Source organism: Podarcis pityusensis (genome assembly GCF_964106645.2).
Source record: "Podarcis pityusensis genome assembly, chromosome: 2".
In the NCBI taxonomy this organism is placed as follows: domain Eukaryota; kingdom Metazoa; phylum Chordata; class Lepidosauria; order Squamata; family Lacertidae; genus Podarcis; species Podarcis pityusensis.
This window is the reverse complement of record NC_138029.1, coordinates 22,826,908-22,853,271: the sequence shown is the minus strand read 5'-3', so window position 1 is coordinate 22,853,271 and position 26,364 is coordinate 22,826,908. Positions and strand designations below refer to the sequence as shown.

The following is a 26,364-nucleotide window of genomic DNA, read 5'->3' as shown; positions in this document are numbered from 1 at the left end:
AGAAATATTAATAATATTAATAATAATAATAATAGTGTTGGGAGGGCACGCTATTTTGTGCCTGGAGTTTCCCAGCGCTGAGGACGCCCTCTGCACCTGCTTACAACGCCTTCTTCCTTTCTTTTTTTACTCCTAATCTCAGCCCTTCCTGGTGGATCTTGGGGCGCCCGGGCGGCACCGAAGCCCTGGCAACTGACAGCACCCCCGTCGGCTGCGAGAGTGCAGCCGGTTTTGCCCCCTTCTCTTCCTGGCCTTGTGTGCCTTTAACCGGGAAGCCGGCCTCCCCGGCAGACCCAGCCCATCGCCGGGCGGGGCTGCCCCGGCCGCCCGCCCGCCTTCGCCGCTCCTCTCTTCCCATAGCGCGGCCGCCTGACTTGGGCTGGCAGCGGCGAGCTGAACCGGCGCGGGGAAGAAGGGAGGGAGCCGTAGCCGCCCGCCTGCCGGCCCGCCCGCCTGCCTCCTCCGGGCAGTGTTGCGCCATGCGATGCCACGAGCTGCCGCAGATCAGGTAAACGGGACGGAGCCGCCTTCCTGCTACCGTAGGGCAGCTCAAGGGGCATCTGCAGCAGCAGCAGCAGCAGCCGAGGAGCCCGGGCAGAGAAGCGCTCCTGCAGCAGCCCGCCTGCTCGCCTCGCGCTCTCTGCGGCCGATGGCAGCGCGAGTGCTCCGGCCTCCGAGGTAGCAGAGCCGGCCTGGGCCTACGGCTTGTCGCCGGGGTACGAGGGAAGCGAGGGCGCCGCGCGTCCCCGGGGATTGCACGTGGCGGCGCCGCCGCGGGTTGGCGAGCCCACCGAGGCTGCCCGGGGGAGCAGAGGCGGGGGGCTGCTTAGGGGATGCAATGGCCGTCGGTGGGGTGGGGTGGGGTGAAAGCGACTTCGAGACGAGCCTGGGCTCCGGCACCTGTTTTGTCAGGCTGGGGGAACGGAGAGGGCGCCTCTGAGCCTAGCAAGAGTGCGGCGGGGCTCTCTCGCCGCGACGGGAGAGTTCCGGGCTGCACCTCGGAAGGAGGTGTTGAACCTTTCACTTTGGCCTGCGGGGGCGGCTTGTTTGTTGACGTTCCGGTGGCGGAGGGGTGGCCTTTTCTTCTTCTTTTTCCCACTTTCCCCGCCCCTCCCACGCACCCCGGGGAAAGTGTGTGAGGCGCTGCTGGAATTGGGGACTGCGAGGCTTAACTGGGACCGTGGCTCACTTCTCCTGGAACTTTTCTTCCGTCGGTCCTGAGATATTTGGAGCGCCTGAGGAAGAAGCAGCCTTGTGTTTCTGAAGACCACGAGTCAGGTGTTGGGGAAGGAAGTAAGGTTGGGCCTGAGGGTGTGACCTTCTCAGGAAGGTTGGAGCTGTTCTCAATTCCGCCCCCCTCCTTAGGAATCGCTGCAAAGAGGGGGCTTGTCAACCTCTGTTTGCGCCGTCGGTTCTGGTAGGGAGGGGTGCCTTAGAAAGATGTCTTAAAGACGCCCCTTTAAACAAAACAGCTGCGAAGCGCGGAGTAGAAGGGGACTTTGGATAGCTGAGTTTCTGGAGAGTGCCCTCATGGGGTTAGTAGGCAATTTGATCTGGCAACAAGTTCCATCTCCCTCGAAACTCCCATTGTTCTAGGCGCATTTTGCAACCCAGAATTATCCGCTTCTGGGTTCTGGGCGCAGTATTGCGCCTGAGATTTCCGATTAAACTGCGGAGTGGAAGGAAAGGAGGACCTTTTTCTGCCTCCCCACTTCCAGCTACTTTCTGAAGACTGGAGAAGAGACCCTCTTAAGGATATTAGGAGGGTGGGCAAGGGAAGGACTAGACCATGTGGGAAATGAACATAAGATTTTAGTTGCAGTTCATTTATTTTCAGCTTTGTACTCTTGCTCTAAAACAGCACACCTAGACATTCCATTGTTGTGCCTGTTACCTCTGTTTAAGGTGCCCTTTAGCTCTTAGCTATAATATCTCCATTTCTAACACTGCCTCACAGTGATGGGGCAGATTTTGGATGGATATAGCAAAGAAGCAAAGCTTCTTCTGATGTTCCATGTGGATAGATAGACTCCAAAAGTCACAACTTCTTGGGGGTGTCGTCAGCAAGCTGCAACCTTGCTGTATTGACAAGTGGGTTTAATGGGAGGGCTTTGATTTATTTCTCTTGTGGGTGAAGTTTATAGGCCTGCTGTGTTCAGCCACAGGAATGGCGAAAGAACACCTGATATTCTCTCTCCCTCTCCCTCTCCCTCTCTCCTTTTGCTGTGTGTTAGATTGGTCTATTTTGGTGTGTCTGCTTACTACATACATCTGAGTTCAGGCAGTGAGCAATGTCTGAGCACCAGCAAGGGAAGGGAAGGGGGACTGGCCTAGGCTCCTCACAAATATGGATGCTGTTGTGTTCAGTTGTTAGAGCTGAATTGGATTTTGATCTGCTTAGATTGTATAGCTTGTGGAGCCCTTTCTGATTTAAGATTTGGCCTTCTAAAGCTTTAAGGCCGCAGAAGTAGGAGGGACGTTGTTCAGGCAATCCTGCCTCCTGCACAGCTATCTCTGTGTTTCCTAAAACACTTCAAATTGGTAACGTGAAGTAAAAATAAATAAATCAAATATGCAGTCACTTTAGTAAAACTTCAGTTTTTAGTTACCAAAACTTTAACTCCCCCCTGCCCCCCCGGCTAAAGAGTGGCTTTTAAAGTTCCATGAGATAAGCAGAATACCAATTAACTTTTAATGTCATCAACAAATATGTATACGGTACCAGATAAATCATTTCAACCCATTTCTGGTGTCACCATCTCACAAAAGTCCCACTTGTAACTTCTGATTTTAAAGATGCAGAAAGGCATTTTATGTCAAATCCTTGCTGAACTTCTCACATGGATACTATTACCTATTGCTTTGTAATACTTCAAAGTTTTCTTAATAATAAATCAAACCAAGTCCCTCTCACAACCATGACATCAGTAAAGCTATATATTCCATGTGTTCTTGAATGGTTCCCCAAATACTGTCACTTTGTCTTGCTTTCCACTTGTAGGGCTACTTTCCACAAGAGATGCTTTGGTCAGTTTTAGAATGTCCCATTTGTATAGTTAATCTATTTTTTCACTTGTTCTAATCTTAACATTTGTGCATACGTCTAGCTCATTATTATACGGAGTTGGATATGCTTAAGCCTTAAGGCCACTGATTTGAGTGGGCCTAACCGTGTCGAACTCTGCGTAGCACTGAGCTGTTAGAAATACCACACACTATTTTCTAGGAGCCACAGACATGCCCTGTCTTGGAGGACAATCTGCTACCATTTTGTGTTTTCAGGTTGCATGTTTAACTTTTGTAGGAATAGGCTAACATTTATTCACAAGATTATTCAAACTTGGTAGCCACATTTCTGGGGGCTATCACCTGAATTAAAAATGGCTAAGTGTTTGGCTCACTGAATTAACTGTGTTTACAAAACAGAGCTGTCTTGCATGCAGAAAGCCCTATGCTAAGTCCCCAGCATTTTCAGGTAGGGCTGGGAGAGACTATGGGGAGCTGTTGCCTGTCAGTGTAGACGATAGCTGAGCTACTTGGACCAATGGTCTGGCCTGTTATAAGGCGGCAGCTTGTGTTCTTTTTAAAGTTCGAAATGATGATGCCATTTTGTTCATGGTGTGTGTGTGTGTGAGAGAGAGAGAGAGAGAGAGAGAGAGTGCTTCCTGTTCTAAATGGAAGGGAGGGGGAAAATGCTGCTAAGTGGCTTCCTAAGATTATGGAAAGAGAAATAGGGAGTTTTAGTTAGAATCGTTCTGGAAGAACTAAGGAAAGGACCAGAAATGATGCAGTAAACTCAGTTGTCAATTGCTGGGCATGTGAAGCACTGAAGAGAGATATCAAGGGCTGTAGATGAATAAAAATTCACCAATAATTTGAAATGAGAATGAGCAAAATGATAGGGTTCCTGAAGGCCACTCACCATCGCTTTTCTTTCTGTACTAGATAGGTTTGCCTTTCATCAAATTACTGTGGTTTCCTTTAAATCACAGGTACCTGACCTGTATTGTCCACGGCACTTGTCTACGTTGAATTCATTTTGGCCATGGCATATTAACTGTGTTATGTAATACAGAATTTGAGGACGTTCCCAAGAAAACATTAAAGATAGCTTTCCCTTCTAACAATGAGCTATAGATTGTAAGCCGGTTATATCACCCTTGAGAGGAGGCGTTCCATCTTCATTCAGAATTCTAAAAAAAGGCTGAAGTTGCGCAAGTGAAGACTAAAACTCTTTTTTATTAATACAGTATATAAAAAGTTGACATTCCTAATAGAAATGGGCTTAAAAAGAGGAAGAGGTAAAGTTGCCTTGTCTTTGCAAAGGGTTACTGGGTGGTGAAGACATTTACTGGAAAGTCCTATCCCACGTGATTTTTGTGGATTGTCGTGCTGCTTATTAGGGTAGAAATTTCCTTGCTTGGCTGTGTTAACTTGCTGTAAAATAGCACATGGTGGATAGAAATATAACAAGGTTGTCTGTGTTCCTTGATCTATGCACATTTTCCATGCAATCTCACATATATCACTGAAGACTGAGTTCTGTCAAGGCACATGTCAGTTGTCCCCAATTTGATCTTTGGCTCAAAACTTTAATAAGTGAGGCATTGCAACACACAGGAGACCAGCCAGCAACTCTGGATTTTATCGTACTTACTGGGCATGATCCTGATTCAAGTTGCAGTGCAATCCTAAGGATGGTTTATTGGAAATGTATTTAGTACAGTGAGGTCTTGCTCCTTGGTTGAGATGCAGCCATGGTGAAAATTGCCAGAAGAAAGCTGGCCGCGGGTATAAATTTGTGTAAGACTGGGGATCTGTCACGGATAAAAGTGCTTGTGTGTTTTATTACAAAGAGCGTAGTAGAGGAAGTTCATTATTGTGACGTTGACTAATGCAGTCTTGCAAGCCCCTTTCAGAACTAGCCCACATTGTAGTCCCATATTAAGGTAGGTAATTTGTGGCCCATCAGTGACTTCAAAATAAAAATGCACTGTTCATATTTTTCAGAAGTTTTTGCGCCTGCTTGCCTTGATACAGTTCTTCCTTGCCAAAGCAGGCAGCTGCTTTCAAGCCTGGCAACGTTTTGGATGGGAAATACAGGTTTAATGCACTACTAATGCCTTCCACCCCACCCTTCAAAGGGCAAATTGACCTGTGGCAGCCCTTTCTGTCTGGCCCCAGGCCACGTCCCTCTCCAACTTTGCTCTCTTAGGGTGCCTTTGCCAGGCTGGAATGTGTAATTGAACTCTGATATTGCCTCTTGCTTGCTTAGATGGAGGGATAGAGAGATTGTGCGTGTGTTTGTGTAGGAAAAAAACTTGCTTTTCTGTGGCTGGAATGTGGCCTGCTGTACAGAGGCAAGAATCATGCAGATAATTGCCATAAAAACAGCATGGTTGTGGCGTTGGAACATGACACAGGAGTGTGGAAAGGAGTAAGTGCAAGTCAACCCAGCCAGATGGATGGGGTATAAATAATAAAATTATTACTAATAGTAGTTTATGTGTAAGATGTGAAGATAGATGGGGGGAAATAACGAAATTGGTCCATCAGTATGTAGGCTAGCTTCCCCTGCTCTGGTGTCTCCAGTTTTTTCTTGGACTACAGCTCCCATAATCCCTGATTACAGCTCCCATAATCCCTGGAGATGATGGGGATTGTAGTCCAGCAACATTTGAAGGATTCTAGATTGGAGAAGGGTGATGCACACCATGATGAGTAGACGATTATGAGGCGCACTGAGGAGTTCTTCCTTTAAACGAGGAATGGCCTCTGCCGCTCACTTTCAGCTAAGGTCATTGACCTTGTGTTGGCTTGCCGAAACAGCATCTAGGTCAAGCATCTAAACAGCCAATTGCCTCATCGCTAGTGGTGAGTAATTGCCTGAGTGATCCAGCAGCATGCTTCTGTAAACCAGTTGTTCTGTTTTGCTTTTAGGCCTACAAATGACTAACATAGCACCTCCTGTGCATGTATTTGCAAGGCTGATCTAGGCATTTCAAACTTGAATTCTAAGCACCATTGTAACCCCTTCCAGTCAATCTATAAATATTGAAGACTGTCCTGTTCACTCAAAAGTTTTTTCTCTTAGGGTTATGGTGGAATTCCGAGTTGTGCGATTACAATTGTTCTGCCCATACAGTGCTTCCCAAACTTAGGTGTCCAGCTGTTTTTGGACTACAGTTCCCATCATCCTTGACCACTGGTTCTGCTCGCTAGGGATGATGGGAGTTGTAGTCCAAAAACAGCTGGAGACCTAAATTGGGGAAACCTTGCACCGGTGCAAATATTTCAGCTTGTCAGGTGGAACAATCTCCACTCTGTGAAAGCTGTTCTGGGAGTTCATCAAACACCCTTTTGGGGGGGGGCACAGGGCAGGTGAAGGGGGAAGTCCCACTAGCACAATTGTTTAACTGAGTCCACCCCTTTGTTTCTTCACTCCCATCATTCCCTGAGAAAAAATAGTGTGTTGGAAGTCACCTTATACTTGCTTACTCATTGAACGAAATGAGACTTGCTTCCAAGGATTCTGTTGTGTGTTTACAATGTGTCATGTGAAAGGTACCAAGAGAATGGTAGAATAGGGATAAACCTCTGGGAGGCAGTGGAACTTGGTATACTCCTGAGCTGGCGACACCCAAGGTGGTGTTCCTCAAATGTTGCTGGACCCCAATTCCCATGCGCTCCAGCCAGCACAGCCAGTGATCAGAAACAATGGGACTTTGAATCCCATTGTGGAATCCTGAGAGCACCACACTGGATACCCGACCTTGTGACTTGGCAGATGTGCAGCATCTCTTAAGAACTGGCCCTGTCTTTTCTGAATAACACGGCTTCACAATCTGGTTTCCGTGGTCTTTATTCCCCGTGGAACACGTTAAATGGAGAACATGGATCACAAGGCACCAGCAAGCAACTAACTTTTAAGTGTGTGTTGCTGAAATACTGTAGAGGCTGCAAATGCCCACCCATTGTTGATGTCCCTTAATTTGATTATAGTGCTAGTTAGCTTGCTTACATCAATACAATTGCATTCTGTCTTTGTACCTGCAAATATAGATGCCTACTCTTGCTGCCTCCCAGATTAATTGATGGAAAATCTCCCTTGCACAGTTGCTTCCCTGCGAGGGAAGAAAGAAAAAGTGCTGCAGATTTGTTTCCAAGTGAATTCATCTTACCTAAAAAATCTCACTGAGTAATTATGATTTTGTCAACACAATAATGTTTTACTATTAAGTATGATTCTGAAGTGATTTCTCCCATGATTTCTATGCATATATTATATTATATATGCATATAATCTGGTTCTATATTATATGTCATTGAATCTGGTTTTGGAGGGAGGAGGAAGGAACTCCAGGTGCTTGGAGGGGTTATGAATATTCAAATTATACCTGAGCCTTAAAAATGTTCTGCTTGGCCATCCCTGTGCTAGTCAAATCCCATTGCTTTTACAATTTGTATAGCACTTCATCCCCCAAGTGTTTTTATTGACATTTTGATCGAAGTCTCTGGTATTAAGTATCCCATTTATGGCAGTGGCTGTTCTGCAGTGCACATGGATTACCACCAGCCATCTTCGTGGCTGATATTGTGAGAATGCAGTTTAAAATAAACTAGGCCAACAAACTGGGACTCAGTCTTGGTACGTGGCTCTCGGGTCCAAGAGTTCACCAGTTCTAGGCAGGGTTGCAGTCCCTCTTGGCTGTTATCTGAAATTTCTGACACATGCTGAGCATTAAAACTACTGCAGAACTTTGACCAGCTGATGCTTCTTCACTGGGTGGAGTGAGTGAACTTAGAAACTGCACTGAGGGTTTTTTGTTTTGTTTTACAATCGAGTGGTATATAAAATTTATGAAATCATAAACAAATACATGTGCCAGGCGATGCTGGCCTTCTGGAGCATATTGGTATCTGGTGACTCTACTTGAATGCAGCCTTTCCCCTTTTATTGAAGTCACTAGAGACATTTAGTGAACAAATACAGGACTTCTTTGATTCTCTGGCTTCCATAGAAGCCAAGGTTCTTACCGGCAAATGTGTGTTTCAGACACACTTAGGTCTATCTAGCGCATGTCAGCCTCAGAAAATACATGTTGGCTTCTGCTTTCTTCTTTGCTTGTGTTGAGATGGTTATGTCTATCTGTTTGCCGGCCCACAACTTGGCTTCCAGCATGCCTCTGCAAACCACTTCCAGGTGATGTGCCTAGGCCTCTGCAGGTGGCTGAATGCAAGCAGCTCTTTCACTGTGGGCTGCCTGAGCTTGGCATGAACACAGATAAAATAAATGTTTCTGTATGGCCGCCACATGCGGAACTGGCTATGGAAACAGGTGCTAAGGCTCCCTGTTAGGGAGAACAAGGTGGCCGTCTCAGGTCATGATGGCAGGTGCTGGAGACAGCAGTGGCAGGGCCCAAATATTTTCTTCAAAGCTCTCTCACCTGTTCCCCTCTGCATTTCCTAAACTCCTCTGTTCTGCATCTCCTAAGATAGCTTGCTGCCCTTGGGTGCTGTGGAGGAGGTTGTTCCATCAGTTCATTCCGCTTCTGTATGTGGAAAAGGGTGGGGTGGGGGCCTTGTCCTTTGCCTTGGGTGGCAAAATGTCTTGGGCTGGCCCGAGCCCAATATGGCGCTTTAAATCATGTTTGTCTTGTTGCAGAAAGCCGTGGAAATTGACAGCGGTTCTTGTGTCTGTTGTGCAAAGAGAAGTGTGATTTGCCTCTCCGAGAGAAGGAACTCTATTAAAAGCAATGATTTCGGAATTGGGTGGCATAATCCATAGCTGTCAACTTTCAGATTTGAAAATAAGGGATCAGCAGCCTCACCTGTCCTGGGGACAGTCTACAGGATATCTAACAAAGCGGGAAGCAACAGGAAACGGCACTGGAATAAGGGAATTTCCCACAAAAAAAAGGGAAGGTTGACAGCTATGGCATAATCTTGTAAATGTTGATGTAGAACTGACATAGCGATATGAACATTCTTACTAGCTTCCACCCCCCCCCATCCAAATATCTGTGTGATCCAGGCATCAACAGTTTGACTTTGTTCTGTAGTCATATAAATTTATGGCAGAAGCAAGAGGAAAATATCCCAAGGTGTTGTATTTGTTAACGTGTTGTGCTTTTAGAGCTATTACAAGGGCATTTTCCTTTTATTCTACAGGGAGCAGGCTGCCCGCCCGCCCTCACTTTCATATAAATTAATTGATAGGCCATGCTTATTGCTCAGTTGTGTTAGTACTCATTAACTTTATTGAATATGGGATGTGGCTGTAGACAGAAATTCCCATCCCTTTGTCTTAGGCCATTGTGAAGGCACAGCAGAGAGGGAATGTGATTGAAGATGCTAAATTAAGGACTATCAGTTCCTAAAGCCCATTCCCAGCTTGACGTTTGTGCAGCTTGATCTTAGCCACTTCAGCTCTGAATGATAAGAGTATATTATCATCTTGAGGAACAGTTGTACCTTTTGGGATTGTTTCAAGACTTGGTTTGGGTCAAGCACAGAATGGCACTGTAAAAAAGAAACCTGTCTCTTTCTAAAGCACCCAACTCTTGGAAGACAACTTCTTCGCACAGAAATATTTGCCAGTGTTTATAAAGTCTTGCAGAGAAGTCACGTGGATGTTTTGGCCCTGGCACCCTGGGCTGCAGGCAAACGCTGCAAACCTTATTTTAAAGGGCAGAGGTGGTAATTCCATAGAATTAGCGGTATTTTAGATATGCCTAAAGGCTTGGGCTTGTTGTAAATAAAAAAATATGCCCTTTTCCCTTATGGGGTATCCAAGAGCCCATATAGAGTCCTTACATAGGTTCCCTATTGGTAGGAGAAAATAACAGAGGCCAACCAGAGAATATTGAGAAGCAAAGCAGCTAGTAAGCTTGATCTTTATTGATCTGTTGCAACAGGGTGCTCCCCTCACACGCAGGAGAGGAAGAGGACCCACAAAAATGCTGTGCAAGGGCTTATAAAGACTTTTGAAATTCCCATCCTGTAGATCAAGACCACCCCCAGAAACATTATGCATACATCACAGAAGGGGTGTAACCTAAGACCACCCCTCAGATACATTCCACCTACATCACAGAAATTTAAATGTTGTTTTTCTCCTGTTGTTGTTTATCTCCTGTCTGGCAGGTTACTTGATTGGATTTCCTGGGGAGCCTGGCCATTCTTTTGTAGTGATAAAATACTTATTTCCTGGGCCAGGTCACAGGCTCACACCCTATTCATATCTTAAATGTGTCCTTAAGACAGGATTTGTGAGGAAAGAGACAATGGGGAGACTTTTCCAGTTTGACCTTGCAGAGAAAACATTTGGTCAGTTTAGGAATCAAAATGGTTCCAGGTTGGCCTTCCTGTGTTGATCTACGTATGTGCGGTTATGAACATTGCCATATATCTAAGACCATAAAATTCCTATCACAGGCTCGACCAGCGGGATTCTGATCAGTTGGTTTCTGTATCGTAATTATGATTTTTTTTCTGAAGCTCCCTTCAGTTTCAGAACACCGCTTTCAGTGGGAGGCCGAGGTGGTTGTTAGTTCCCTGCGAAATGCAGCTTCGATGCCCCCTTTGGGTACCCAAGAGTGTTGATAGGTAATCCTGCAGTGCATTTAAATTGTAGTCTAGGTCGGAAGCTGTGGCCAGGATTCCGTTGAGCTCTTGCAAATTCTGAGATGAGAACGAATCACCTGAAAATGCAAATGTCTGTTCAAGTAGGCTGCTAGATGGAAGCCGTGTGTTTCTGGGAAAGCTGTTTATATCTTCTTGGGGTGGTGCCAGTTCAAGTAGGTGATACTTAATAGGTAATCCTGAAACCTGATAAAAGTAGAAACTGCTACTCTGGAATCTTTTGCCATCTCTTCTCACACAATTGCCTTTTCTTCTGTAAGCTGAGGACAAAAAGGGTATATGAGGTATTTTTATTTTTTTAAAGAAAACAAAATCTATGACTTAACCTTCTGCTTGATCTGAAAATGAGGATTTGCCTCTGTGAGTCATTAATACTGTTGGTTTTTAAAGGCCATGTGCTTTGATCCTGTTCAAGACAGGCCAGTTTCAATTATGCTGAACTCTGTGCTTTGTCTTACGAGGCAGGGGCTGGCAGAAGGTAGGTTTGGCTCTGGCGTGATTCGTAGTAAATCGGCACAGATTCCTGACTCCTCATTGTTTTAGCCATATCAGCAGCAAAGTTAACTCCCCTCGCTCCCTACACTAAACTGCAGAAATGAATGAAGTTTGGGGGATGATTTTTTGTATGAGCTCTGTTCATATATGGAACTGGAATTCTGGAATTCTTAGTGTGTGCAGTTTTGCATCAGGCACTGATTGATAGATCTTAAGCAAATAATAATACTTTTATTGTTTGTATCCCTCCCACCTGACTGGGTTGCCCCAGCTGCTCTGGGGACAGCTTCCAACATACAGTGATGCCTCGGGTTACATACGCTTCAGGTTACGTACGCTTCAGGTTACACACTCTGCTAACCCAGAAATAGTGCTTCAGGTTAAGAACTTTGCTTCAGGATAAGTACAGAAATTGTGTTCCAGCGGCGCGGCGGCAGCAGGAGGCCCCATTAGCTAAAGTTGTGCTTCAGGTTAAGAACAGTTTCAGGTTAAGAACGGACCTCCGGAACGAATTAAGTACTTAACCCGAGGTACCACTGTATACAAAAACATAATAAAACATTAAACGTTGAAAACTTCCCTATACACGTCTGCCTTCAAATGTCTTATAAAGGTTGTATAGTTACTTAGCTCCTTGACATCTGATGGGGAGGGTCTTCCACAGGGTGGGTGCCACTATTGAGAAGGCCCTGCTGGATCACATGTTGTAAATAAAAATTGCCCTTTTCCCCTTATGGGGTATTCAAGAGCCCATATAGAGTCCTTACATAGGTCCCCTATTGGTAGGAGAAGATAACAGAGGCCAACCAGAGAATACTGAGAAGCAAAGCAGCTAGTAAGCTTGATCTTTATTGCAACAGGGTGCTCCCCTCATCCGCAGGAGAGGAGGAGGAACCCAGAACAATGGCGCGCAAGGCCTTATAAAGACTTTTGAAATTGCCACCCTGTAGATCAAGACCACCCCCAGAAACATCATACATACATCACAGAAGGGGTGGAACCTAAGACCACCCCTCAGATACATCATACCTACATCACAGAAAAGGCGAGAAATTTGAATGTTGTTTTTCTCCTGTCATTGTTTATCTCCTGTCTGGCAGGTTACTTGATTGGATATCCTAGGGAGCCTGGCCAGTCTTTTGTAATGATAAATACTTAGTTCCTGGGCCCCAGGTCACAGACTTACACCCTTTTCAAACACAGACATACCCTTAAGGCAGGATTTGTGAAGGAAAAGACAATGGGGAGGTTTCCCACTTTGATCTTACAGAGAAAACATTTGCTCAGTTTAGGAATCAAAATGGTTCCAGGTCGGTCTTCCTGTGCTGATCTATGTATGTGCTTGGTTGGTACACTTATGAACATTACCATATATCTAAGACCTCAAAATTCCTATCACACACACCAAGGTTCCAGCATACTGTTCTCAAAGTGGCCAACCAAAGAACCATGGGAAGCCTGCAAACAGAACATTAGCACAATAGCCCTTTCCCCGCTTGGAATTCCCAGCAACTGGAATTCACCGCCATACCACCTCTGATGCAGTACGCAGCTATCATGACAAGTAGCTGCAGATAGCTTTATTCTCCATGAATTGATCACCATTAGGTTCTAGTAAGAAAAATGAAGTAGATCCCATAAGCCTGAAGTCTATGGTGTTATTCATCTCTGCAGTAGAATGAAAGCAGCATGCTACGCAGCAGGAAGCAAAAGCATTATATTGATGGATGAAGAAATCAACGTTTACTCCTGTAGATATGCTAGATTTACTGAGGTCTGTTTTATGCATGCAGCGCAATGAGATGGTAGAATGGACTGTATGATTTCTGGCTGCATGTGGAGGAACTCGCCCACCAGAGGAACTCCCTGCAAGCAAAACAAAAAATAGGGCATCTGCGAAAGAGTCTGTAGGCCCAGCCCTTCCCTGGTCTCCTAGTTTTCTGCTTGCTCTGGAGTCTTTTATGTTAAGGGGGCATTCAAAACTGTGAGCTCACACCTGCAAATTGAAGTGGTATCATACAGTGGTACCTCAGGTCACATACGCTTCAGGTTACATACGCTTCAGGTTACAGACTCCGCTAACCCAGAAATATTACCTCGGGTTAAGAACATTGCTTCAGGATGAGAACAGAAATCGCGCAGTAGCGGCGCGGCGGCAGCGGGAGGCCCCATTAGCTAAAGTGGTGCTTCAGGTTAAGAACAGTTTCAGGTTAAGTATGGACCTCCGGAACAAATTAAGTACCGTATTTTTTGCACCATAACACTCACTTTTTTCCTCCTAAAAAGTAAGGGGAAATGTCTGTGCGTGTTATGGAGGGAATGCCTACGGGTGGCATGCCTACAGATTTTTCTCCTCTAAAAACTACGTGCGTGTTATGGTCGGGTGCGTGTTATAGAGCGAAAAATACGGTACTTAACCTGACGTACCACTATATTTGCAATGTAGCTGCTTTCCTAAAATGGCAAAAAAACTCTCTCTTGAGATACTAGGCTTGATTCTGCAATATGTGCTTCTTTTTAACCCAGTGGTTCAATGGACAGAAAACCTATCAGTTGTTGCAGTGTATAAAAACGAGCCTTTCACAGGCAGTAACAGACTAGACACTCAGACATTTGTACTTCATATATGGAACAGTTTCTCTCCCTCCCCACTTATGGTTGTATGACTGTGTCTTTATAATTTCTCTCCTTATCGGATTGCCTTTGCCTTTGATAGTTTATTTTTCCTTATTGTAACTTTACAAAATGAAAAATAAAAAGCGTGCGTGCGTATATAATACATATTAAAAGACGTGCATCCTTTAAAAAGGTGTCTGACTCTAAGCTCAACCTTGTTGCAATGCAGATGCCAAAAATATTCAGAGCAAACTTAACTTTTAAATATTAACACTTAATAACGTGACTTCCTTGTGGAGATCATATGATGATGTTGATGAGGATTTTTTGCCTGAGGTGTATTTTTAAATAACTGCAGTTTGCAGCATTGGGGAAAAGAGGCTGCCAACAGAAATACCAAACATACTGAACTGTGCTTTTATTTTTTGTTAGTGTTACGGAATATAGTACTTCTGTTGTTGGGCACTGCTAGCTATTTCTTCTTTTCCACCTCTTGCCTGGTATCTTGTGTCTCGCTTGCTCTAGAGGTGTGTAACTGTGGACAGAGAGAACTCGTCAAGAATTGGTAGCCTGTCTGCAGAACGGGTCTTGCTATGTTATAAAGTATTGTATTGTATTTTTCCTTGGTGCAAAATTTCCATGGAAAGCCCCATTTTCAAGTGTGAACTCCCAATGGAAGGAGGGTTGATCACTTCCCTGGGAAGAACCTGCGCTGACTTCAATGCACCTTCATAACCCACTTGGTTTTCAGTTTTCAGGGTGTGAAGAGAATTGAAGTGATTGGATTTTGTGTGCGCGCCCATGGAAGGACTGGTCTACAAAAACACTTAGCAGTGGGCCTATGCTCTGAATTATCTTTCTAAATATGAGAAAAGAGTCCTGTTACCCTTGCGATGACGTATACAGTGGTACCTTGGGTTAAGAACTTAATTCATTCTGGAGGTCCGTTCTTAACCTGAAACTGTTCTTAACCTGAGGTACCACTTTAGCTAATGGGACCTCCCGCTGCCGCCACACGATTTCTGTTCTCATCCTGAAGCAAAGTTCTTAACCTGAGGTACTACTTCCAGGTTAGTGGAGTCTGTAACCTGAAGGTTTGTAACCTGAAGTGTCTGTAACCCGAGGTACCCCTGTGTTGAGGATTATCCTGGGATAACCAATAGCGTCTCCACCCCCATCGTTCAGCCCGGACACTGAGGTCCAGCTCCAAGGGCCTTCTGGAAAGGTGGCATCCAATGATGCATCTAAGCCCTTTTGAAACATCTGGGAACCAAATGAATGCCTGGAGTGGTATGATGCCTCCCGTTCCCTGCATTCTGCAGGGTTCCAGAATACAGCTGGTAGAGGAATAGCTTCTCTTCATTGATTAATAACACTGGTCAATAACAAATTTGTTGTCTGCGTTTTTTCACTTGATTTAGGATGAATCTGATGCGCTGAATCCAAAAATCACATTGGTTTTGCTCAATCAGGTCAAATTGTTGAGCTATGGCCACATGTCTTTTTTTTTTTACGTTTTTGTTCACATGTATGCTTGTGTGGAGCATTTTAGAAGAAGTTGGTGGGGGTAAAATGCCATGTCGAATAATTGTTTTGATTGTAAATTATTATTTTAATGACCAGAAGTATTCAGGTCCAATAGTTCTGGGTGATTATGTCGAAAAGGGATCAGTTTGAAGTCATAAAACCTCGAAATTTTCCATAAATTGGTGCGGCAAAGCATAAAGTTGGGGGATCAAAACTAAGTTAATCCTGATCTTCAGTCAGCACGTCGTCCTGCAGCTCATTGTGATGAAATTCCAGTGCCTATCTTCGGAGAACTTCCTGACATTAGTGACGAAGATGCCTCCAGTGTTGAAGGACATGAAGAAGAAGAAGTGGTTCTTGAAGATGATGCTCCACATCCATTTTCCCAAAAGGAGTTGAATGATCTAGTTCGCGACCTCAGCTTGTCAAAGGACTCTGCCAAACTGTTGGCATCCAGATTGAAGGAAAAAAACCTCCTCTCTGACAGTGCTCGCATCAGCTTCTTCCGCAACAGGCATCAAGAGTACCTCCGTTTTTTCTCGGAAGAGAAGGACTTGGTGTATTGTGCAGATATTGCGCAGCTTCTGCTCAAGCTTGGAGTGCCACAGTACGAACCCAAAGATTGGAGACTGTTCATTGACAGCAGCAAGCAATCACTGAAATGTGTTCTGCTACACAACGGCAACCAGTTTGCCTCTATACCCCGGCTCACTCGAGTACACTGTAGGAGAACTATGAAGCGGTGAAATATGTGCTGGAGAAAATTGGTTATGATCAGCATAAGTGGTTTATTTGTGTTGACCTGAAGATGGTGAACTTTTTGTTGGGACAACAGTCTGGCTTCACCAAGTACCCATGTTTTCTGTGCATGTAGGGACCGTGCTCAGCATTACACGAAGAAGGACTGGCCTGTGCGGGAGGAATTGGTGCCTTGCAAAGAAAGGAACGTCATCAACGACCCTCTGGTGGACAGAGACAGAATACTCTTCCCACCGCTGCACATCAAGCTCGGCTTAATCAAGCAGTTCACCAAGGTTCTGGAAAAGGATGGTGACTGCTTCACTTACTTGTGCCAGGCTTTTCCAAGATTGACCATGGAGAAGTTGAAAGCTGGCATCTTTGACGGTCCTCAGATCCGTCAGCTCATCAGAGATCCAGAGTTCGGAAACTCAATGAACGAAGTGGAACTGGAAGCGTGGAAGGCATTTGTTCTGGTAGTGAAGAACTTTATTGGCAACAATAAGGCCAGAAACTACGCAGAACTTGTCAACAACATGCTGACTGCTTTCAGAAACCTGGGCTGCAACATGAACGTCAAGATGCACTACCTATTTTCACATATGGACCGGTTTCCTGAGAACCTGGGTTCAATGAGTGATGAGCAGGGGGAGAGATTCCATCAGGACATGAAAGAGATGGAGACCAGGTATCAGGGTCGCTGGGATGCAGTCATGATGGCTGACTACTGTTGGACTCTGAAGAGAGACCTCCCTGCCGCTGAGCATTCCAGGAGTTCCAAGAAATGGAAGTTCAAGCCCTGAAGTTTGAAAAATGGTGAAGCAACATGCAATTTACGTGTACTTACCTTTATCAATGCCCACCATTCAGTTTACAGTAAACCTGACCTGATGGAGAGAAACGGATGCCATTTCCTGATTCAGCAGTGCAAAAATACCCTAAATCAGTTGTAGAAATCTAGACAACATTCAAAAAGTAAAAAATTGTTGCCTAGTGTAATGAACGTGGAGTTGGAACAGTAAGACAATCCTGCTCCACACATTTTTTTTGCATGGGCATTATCGCTACACGTCAGGAAAGAGCTATTGTCTTCTGAAACTATTGATAGCACCAAATAACATATTTTGTGTGAGAGAGGGAGCCTTGCATTCTTTCTAAGGTCTTAATAATAGAATCATAGAGTTTTAGAGTTGGAAGAGACCCTGAGGATCATGTAGTGATCATGTACTGCCCTTCAAGGCAGGAATATGCAGCTGTCCTATACGGCAGCGAGACTGGTGACTGGGAGCGACCTCTGAGACCATTGGCTCCTACATTGGCTCCCAGTACATTTCCAAGCACAATTTGATGTGTTGGTGCTGACCTTTAAAGCCCTAAATGGCCTCGTCCCAGTATACCTGAAGGAGTGTCTTCACCCCCATCGTTCAGCCTGGACACTGAGGTCCAGCTCCGAGGGCCTTCTGGCAGTTCCCTCCCTGCAAGAAGTGAGGTTACAGGGAACCAGGCAGAGGGCCTTCTCGGTAGTGGCCCCTGCCCTGTGGAACGCCCTCCCATCAGATGTCAAGGAAATAAACAATTATCTGACTTTTAAAAGAGATCTGAAGGCAGCCCTGTTTAGGGAAGTTTTTAATGTTTGATGTTTTATTCTGTTTTCAGTCCTCTGTTGGGAGCTGCCCAGAGTGGCTGGGGAAACCCAGCCAGATGGACAGGGTATAAATATTATTATTATTATTATTATTCATAAAACCCCAATAGGGTTTCTTTTCTATGTTTCTTTTGTCCTTTACTGTAGAGATAGCTATTGAAGCTGCTGTTTCAGTACACTTTAGGCTGTACTTCTGGAAAATCTTGGTGTAGGAATCTGTCTCTGTATTAGAAGGTCATTGGATTGTTATCAAGCAGTATGAGAAAGGACGTCCTGCTTGATGTGATGAGTTTCTCTGCCGTTCAGGCGTTTGAGTACCGTGTGGACCTATAGCTTTTGACCATTATCACCTCCTGCTACTTAAAGGAAATTAATCCTGCAGAAGCAACAATATGAAACCTGTCTAGCTCCTTCAGATCTGGTTGGAATGCCATTCTAGGACTAAGTGTACTTCCAAGGCAGTTGCTGTTGTCTCTTGCGCACCTCCCTTTTTAAAAGTGGGTTCCACTCTTTAATATTACAATAAAAATTTCTACACTTCTTGTACACAGAAATGCATGGATCAGTTAGTACAGTGCATCTAACTGCATGCTCATAATTTTGTGCCGCAGAACCATTGGATTAAACTTTAAGGCAAGTTAGACATACAAATGTGTAGTACTATAATTGTCCAGGTTGTATATTTTAAGATAGTTATTTGATTCTGCTCTTCTGGATTTGTAGATTTTAGTGTTCATTATTTTTATTGGATGGATTGGTATTGAACACCTATTCAATACTTGCTGTTCAACTTGCTGTTCCTTGTGCTGTGGCTTAATTTAACCCTGCTATTCAGATAATAGTGTTTGGGTGTGATAGGTTTTGATAGACTATATATTTTCACCTGTGAATTTTATTCTGTGAGGATGCTTTTTAATGGACATTGCTGTTCCCTGTCCTGAGACTTTTGGATGAAGGATGAGATACAAACATTTTAAATATAGAACTACTGTGTTCCTTATCTAGCAGATCTCCTCGGATATTAGACATGGGAACATTCTTGGGCGGGGATTGGGGAGACAGACTTATTGTTTTGACTGCTTCTATTTATTTTGCTGATATTTTCCAAGTCTGTTTTCTACAGTATTTTTAAGATGGCCTAGAAGAAGAGTCTGGAGCGTTCAAACATAAACAAAACAGAAAAGAGAGCAAAATGCTCCCTCTATATTTACAGCTCCTGGGAGCAAAACATTATGAGTGGAGAAAAAATCCTTAGAAATAACATTTCCCAATATGTTTTTGAGTTAGAATCCCAGAAATCTTCATCGTTTTGGGGAAAGAGCAAGTGAATGTTATTGAAAAGATGTGGAACACCCTTGAGGTAGAATGTTCTCCCTAAATGGATTTTCTTTCTACTTGGATTCATCTGTCTCACTTATTCACTAAGCCCAGGCCTGCAAAGCTGAACTAATTCACCAAGCACCTTCATGCTATTCTCTGAATGAAGGAGGTGGTGGTCTGTGTTCAGACAGAACAGCATCCATTCGTTTTAGCAGGATAACTGTTGACTCTTTTACGATTGCACTGAATGCAAAACTCTACAAATTGTCAAATTCAGTGTGTGCCCGTGATGGTCACACAAAGAAAGGTAGTTTGGGGCCAGCAAATTTGAGAACATAATTTGAAGATGACCTGTGTTAATTACTGCCTGTGCTGTGTTTCGTTATGCCTAAACTTGGCATTCTGACTCAATTTTAAGTTTGTTTAATTGCTTCAGGCTGCCCCCCCCCAGCTGCCTGCCTGGGTCAGAGAGACAAGGGGAGAAGGACTCAAATGAAACCACTCACACTGCTTAGAGTTGATCATTGGTTCATTTTGGAGACATCTCTTCCCCCTTCTTCGTTCTTGTCGGCAACAGATCTCTTTCTCCATCCACCTCCAAGCTCTCCCTCTCTAGCCTGGCTGTGCATCAGCTTTGCAGCATTTTTTTTTTTAAAAAAAATGGGATGCAAGTGCCATTTACCCATATCCTAGCAATGGCGATATATTAAAAGCATCGCTTTTGCTGTTAGTAAACCATGTCAACAATTGTAACATGCAGTTGAGCAGCGGGAAGAAAGAGTTAGCAGAAAGGGTATATGAGCTTTCATGGGCTGGGGGCACCTGTGAATAGGAGAATGGGGGAATTCTGGACCAGTTCCCACCACCCTGCTGGCCCAAGGATCTTGCAAAGAGCAGTAAAAGGTCTTCACAGATAAGATTCCCCACCCTTTTTCTTCAGCAAGCTGATAAGAGAATGCCTTGCTGGTCATTGCGGCAACGCACAGGGATTCCGTATACTGTATTCACACAGGAGGTGAGGACACAGCAAGCCAACATTAGATGACACAAACCATTGCTTGGCCACGTTTACATGCCACAGTAAGCCATAAACGCAGCAAAACAAACCATGACTAGAAGAAGTTCCATTGAATGAAGAATGGACACAAAAACTTAGGGAATATGCAGAAATGGCGAAACTTACCGGAAAAAATAAGAAATCAAGATAACAAACTTTTTAAATAAAAGAATGGAAATGGCTTATTGAATATTTACAAACAAACTGTAAACAGATAAGGACTTTGGCAGGATTGTTGCAGTAACCTGCCGTTTCATAAGAGCATATATTTAAAGTAGACGAATAAGTTTAGTTAATTTAGAATCTGCAGGAAATGAAAAAAAATTAATTTAAGGAACCACAGGAAGAAGAGGAGGAAGGAAGTTGAGTTTTGAAATGTTAGAATGATCCTATAACTATTGAAGTGCATGTAACTGAAAATCATAAATACAAAATTAAAAAATAACAACCACAAACCACGATTCAGAAGTAGCTGGTGACAGTAACTTGTTGGAACTATTTGTGTGTTTACCTGTGAGTGCTGGAGGGCATTTTCGCTCCCCGCATTGTACATGGAAGTAAACTGAGGAGTTTTCCAGTATGTATACATGAAGCATATTAATCTACCCATTGAAATCTGCTTTTGTTGATTAGGAATGATTTCCTGGCCATAGTGCCACAACTGTAGGTGGATTTTTGTGTTTGCATCCGGCCATTTCTTACTGACTCCAAAGTCTGTAAGATATTAGGCCCAAAGTATGGTTAAGGAAACATAACTATGACTTGTCACAATGTCTAAACCACGAAATCGTGGTCACTCCACTTCTAGAGGCAGTTTTGTGGAAATGAGATTGCTTAAAAAAAAAAAAAAAATCTGCTTAGCAGACAAGCAACTCTAAACCATGATTTGCTTATATTCTTGGAAGCTTATCTCTGTCGGTCAACGCTGGGCAACTAATCTTTAGCATAGTTTAATGTCTAGGGGAACAGAGGTTTATAAACTTAGTTTAGCGCTGTTGAATGACTCTGATGAGGCAACTGCATTGCATTGATCAAGCATCAAAGCTGGATTAAATTGAGCTCTGTTTTAATACAGCTGAGAATGTGTTTGAGGCAGATAAATTAGTCTCTTAAAACCCATTTGTCCAAGTAATCTAGCAATAAAGTCTCTCTTGAAGCAAACAAGCATTCAGATAAATGTTGAATCGTTGAGGCATCCGTCTTGTCATTCCATACTAATTTTGGCATATTGTATATTAGATTAAAGGTGAATTGGTTCTGTCCGCTTTTGTCCACAAGGGAAGATGTTTTATATTATTGCTGCACCGTTTGTACTGCCTGCCCTTTCTTTTCTCTCCTCAAGACAGTATGGAAAATTCAATTTTAGCTTGAACATTTTGTTAAGTCAAGTCAGTGTTTACTTATCTTGATATTTTCTCTCTCTCTCTCTCTCTCTCTCTCTCTCTCTCTCTCTCTCTCTTCTCTCTCTCTCTCTCTCTCTCCCCCACACCCACACCCATATATATAAATGCACACTTTCTCATACTCTCAAGCAGACACACTTTCTCTTTCCATCCTGCATCCAAGCAAGCACTAGGTATTATCACAGTTCAATGATATATAACCAGCCAGGCAAAAACACGCAAGGAGGGTGTGGAACAGGACCTGTGAAGGCTGTGACCTGGGGAGAATCTGAGGACTGCATTTGTTCCCCACTTGCAGCCTGAGATTGCCCACTCCTCCCCTAGACACATCAGTTTCCTATCTGCTCCATATCTGTAGATATAAAACCAAGTTCTTACCTTTTTCGACATGAGGCAGTTGACGCAATACACTAGTCCCCTGCAGTGGGGCAGTGGGCATTGACTACCTTGGTTGGTTCTCTGCACTTCTTATCTGGTATGGTCAATGCTGGCTCTTTCCATCTTAACAAGAACCCATGTGCCATGGGACAGGGTAAAGACCTCTTACAAGGACTTGACATTTGAAGGCAACTACTATAGAAGTTGTCTCATTTGCAGGTGTGTGTGCGTGTGTGTGTGTGTGTGTTGTGTGTATAATTAGTTTTCCAATATGTCCCCAATAATAGCCAAATTATAACAATAAATCCCCAAATTGTACAATTATCAAAATGTCAATCAACTTCCGATTAATACATTTTAGTTAAAGTGGCTTCCTGCGTGATGGATTGGGAGCATTTCTGATCTTATATCACTGTGTTCCATAATCTTAATTAATGTCAGTTACATTTCAGTTATAATAATAATCCCTTAGTCAACAACTACATAATTAGTTATTTCCTTTCTTGATGTTACTGTACTGTATATAAATTTATAAAGCTTCATGTGAGGAACTCGAACTATTATCTTGATTCTGCCCTGTGTGTGAAAACTGTTATGTCCATGGAGATTCCTTCTGTCCATATATGATGTTGTCTGTTTCACTTCCCAGTTGTTGGTTTCTCCCATCGTGGCTTGGGGCGGAACTGAATCTCAAAAGTTTCTCAGAGGTCTTATCTCTCTGTCCCTTCCTTCGAGGTCTTAGAACAAGCGACAGTCTGCTAGAAACCATTCTGTCTCACTAGTGAAACATGTCGCAGATCTTCACTACTTTTTCCTTCAGCAGAGGAAAAGTGGGCAGCTTTCGAATGCGCTGAAGATTTCATACTCCTTTCTGACTCCCAGAATCTCTGCAGCGTTCTTACCACAGCCTCCAAATTCTTTTCCTTCCAGCTAGAGATTTATGGTCCAATTAAACTTTATCTTAGATTACATTCCGTCAGTAGTAGCACATACAAATCTTGGTCTCTTTTTCCTCGTCTGTTGTTTATAAACGGAGGTGAGGGGAATTACTCTTGTCTTTCCAACACAGTCATACTTGAGCTTCCCCTCACCCTCCTTTCTTCATTTCAGATCACAGGCAGCTTCCATTTTTGCTTGTTAATATCAATATCACTCCAACCCCCCTTCCTCACTTGTAAATAAATTTTTATCTTATATTCCAGACAGGGTTGCTGAATCATAAATACAGTGGTACCTTGGTTCTCGAACTTAATCCATTCAACTCACGAAACCTTTCGAAAACCAAGGCGTGGCTTCCGATTGGCTGCAGGAGCTTCCTGCACTCAAGTGAAAGCTGTGTCAGACATTTGGCTTCCGAAAAACATTTGCACACCGGAACACTTCCAGGTTTGCGGCATTCAGGAGCCGATTTTTTTGGGAGCCAAGCCATTCGAGAATCAAGGTACCACTGTATTTATGATTCAGCAACCACATATAAAAAGCTTAGAATAAACAAACTGTGGGCTCCACTCCCCCATAGACTCTCACGCTGAAGAAAATATTATCTCAATTCAAACCATGTAGCTGGTATATTTGTTCAAACCATGTAGCCGGTATGTTGTTGCAACCCTTTCCCATCACGCGCAGGTACTTTAAAGCCAATTAAAGGGAGAACTTCTGCTTCTTAATGGTGGCGTAGGAGGGTTTTCACTTCCTTTGCCAGGTTTAGGCTTCAGGCTCACTGATCCAAAAGCAGGTCTGCTATGGGAAGTGTCAAGTTCATTGCAATCTGACAAGCTACCGATTTGGAACAATATATTCTTTTCCACCAAGGATGGCCAGCTTCAGCCCTCCCGGGGGGAACGGGTACGATGCTGCGTTTGTTCTTCAGACAGTGTTCTGCAGACTGTAAATTTATATTGCCACCATAGCCAGCTGAACTCCTGACAATAATATGAGTTAGGTTCTGCTGTAGTGCTAACTAACAGTAAGGGCATAATAATTATGGAGCGTGCATATCGCCAGGTTACTCTACAAAGTCTAAAAGGATGTTACCTTAAAGCAAAGGTAGGGAATCCTTGTGGCCTCCACAGGTTGTCATATTGTGATTTCCATCATCCCTGTTGGTGATGCAGTCTAGAGATGATGGACCACACAGTTCCCCTACCCCTGCTTTAGAGAACAATATACCTCTGCCCACCACACATTCTGGTAAAGTTGTCTTCCTTGTTTGAGAACTTTCCCACACCTTCAAATTTGAACGGCCCACTGGGAGCCAGATTAAAAAAAAAAAGGTTTTCTGAATCCAATGCTTTTAGGTTCTCCCTACATGTAACTAGTGTACAAACTATTGGGAGAGAACTAATAACTATTTTTCTCTGGTGTATTTTTCTTTAATATATGAAATATATTTCTGTATATTGCCACATAGCTAAAATTTTCTAGGTGGCTTTCAGCACTTAACAACGAAATTTCAAAAACGAAATCTTCAGAAATATGGATTAACAAAAACATCAAAAGAGACAATAGAAGATTATTATTTTTTTAAAAATGAAAACATAAAACGATGCAAGCAGAAAAGTAGCAGATGAACGCATTTTTTTACATGAGTGGTAACTGCTAAGACTGTATGCTGTGTATCTGAGAACAGTCGATGTGCACAAATGTATTTCATGATAAAAGCCCAACCTGAGTGTTCCATCAATATTTAATGTTCTTATTGTTGAGCTTTTTGGAACAGCTGTCTTGTCTGCCGCAGAAACTGATTGCTTCACACTCATTCTTTTAGTATTCATTTAATTCTTGGCATATTTTAACGTTACTTGATTTACCTGTTCAGTTAGCATCAGTGTGAACCTTGTCTGTGCCCCTGTTTTGTTTTTCCTCCCAATGTTAATGAGAAGGAAAGATGAACCTGAAATAATGAGCACTCACCTTGATAATGCGATGATTGCAATCTCTGCCATGTAAGCATCTGTTAAAGACACTTGATACCTGGCTCATCTAAAAGTAATGACCTGTAGTGTAACAGTTACAGAAGATGTTAACTACAGAATACAGTTCCCTAAAGGTGACAATCAGAGGGATCATAGGCTCTTCTAAAATTAAGCTGTGCCTGAGATGCAGAGATTGAGGCCTTCTTTCTTTTAGCTAGCTTACAGGAGGCACTGAGAGAGGATGGAGCAATCATTCTGTCATCTCAAAGTTTTCAGCTTGCCAGACAACGACCCCCTCTCTCCTTGCCCCACCTGCTTCTCATGGTCCCCCCCCCCCTGCAAGCCAAAATCAGGGTGTATATGCCAGAAAGGCTCAACAACTTTTGTGTCTGGAGGAGAAGAAGGGGGGGGGGAATCCCCATTGCAGCAGCAGAAGTCCACTAAAGCGGCTAGTTGGTTGACGCCTGCACACTCGCTTCTTGAGCCATTATTAATATGTGATTAGGTTTTAAATAAGTTTCAAGCAGCCCCTGTTTCCCTGCCCCACACAACGGATAATGATGCTTTTCTCATCTGAGCAAAAGTGTGCCACCAATCCTGTTCAGTGCAGTGTGACATTGCTGATAACTGCTGTCAGCCACAAAGTCAAAGAAATTCTGGGCTGCCGTAGACTTTGTCATGGACCCGTCATTCAAGTCATGGGCTTTTGTGGTGATTACGGGTGATTCAGTATTGAACGCAACAAAGTGCTAGGCACTTGGAGCTCAAGGAGATAGTTGGAGGAATTTTGTATTTTCTACTTTCCAGCTGCATATATATATATGTTGTGTTTGTGGCTCACCGCTTGAGTCCTTGGGGAATAGCACAGTCAGGTTTCAATCTTCTATCAGGGTTCCCATTTTCATAGCTGAGCAACAGAAGCTAAAAACTGGCCTAACCCCAAGATCACCAAGTCCCTTCTGTTAGAATTCCTGGCTCCATGATTGCAGTCATAGGATTGTTGTCTATCACATGATGGTATATGTTTTGACTCCACAGAGTGGGAAGTGATGGAGACAGGATGTTTGTGTTACTGTGTTTTGTGAAGTGGGACTATTGTCCTTTGTTTTTCTCTTTGCTGTCTGATGCTAGAGAGAGAGGGAGCCATGTTGCAGTGCTCCGTGTGTGTTTATATGTAAATAAAGTAGATTAGCCAAAATGCTGAGTTGCTGAGGTCTGTCACACAAGTTGCGCAAACTCTGCGGATCCCTAAGTGTGCCGGTGTCTGTTGGCATCGGTCGCTGTGATGTTCGGGCTGAAGAAGGCTTATGAAGCTCCCGAACGATCGACCAGGAGGGAGGGAACATGCCAATCGGGCATGTGTCTCTGCCAGAGTCCTACTCGAGTGTAGGCTGAACTCCTGACACCTTCATGGGGACCAAACCGGACAGAGGCCTATATATTTACAGTGGCACTCTTTCTGTTTCACTTTTAGCCTACCAGCAATGCAGACTTTCCAAGTGCCCCTATTCTCCAGGGATAGTCCTGGATTTACAGAAGTCATCTTGTTTTCTGATTTGATCCCAGAATGTCCCGCTTTTCCTTAAAGGTAAAGGGACCCCTGACCATTCGGTCCAGTCGCGGATG

At 43.8% G+C, this 26,364-nt stretch overlaps 1 protein-coding gene across 3 annotated transcripts in view; it reads left to right on the top strand.

Moving 5' to 3' along the window:
- The first annotated feature begins 346 nt into the window (after positions 1-346).
- The window catches only part of TEX2 (testis expressed 2), a 94,502-nt gene continuing 68,484 nt past the window's right edge, over positions 347-26,364 (top strand). The window contains exon 1 of one of the 3 annotated variants that reach the window (XM_080994435.1): positions 347-508. The gene's annotated coding sequence lies outside the window, so the exon portion shown is untranslated. Of the gene's footprint in view, positions 509-560; positions 679-1,127; positions 1,294-26,364 lie in introns of those variants that run through there. The other 2 variants (XM_080994437.1, XM_080994436.1) reach the window with 2 other exon arrangements.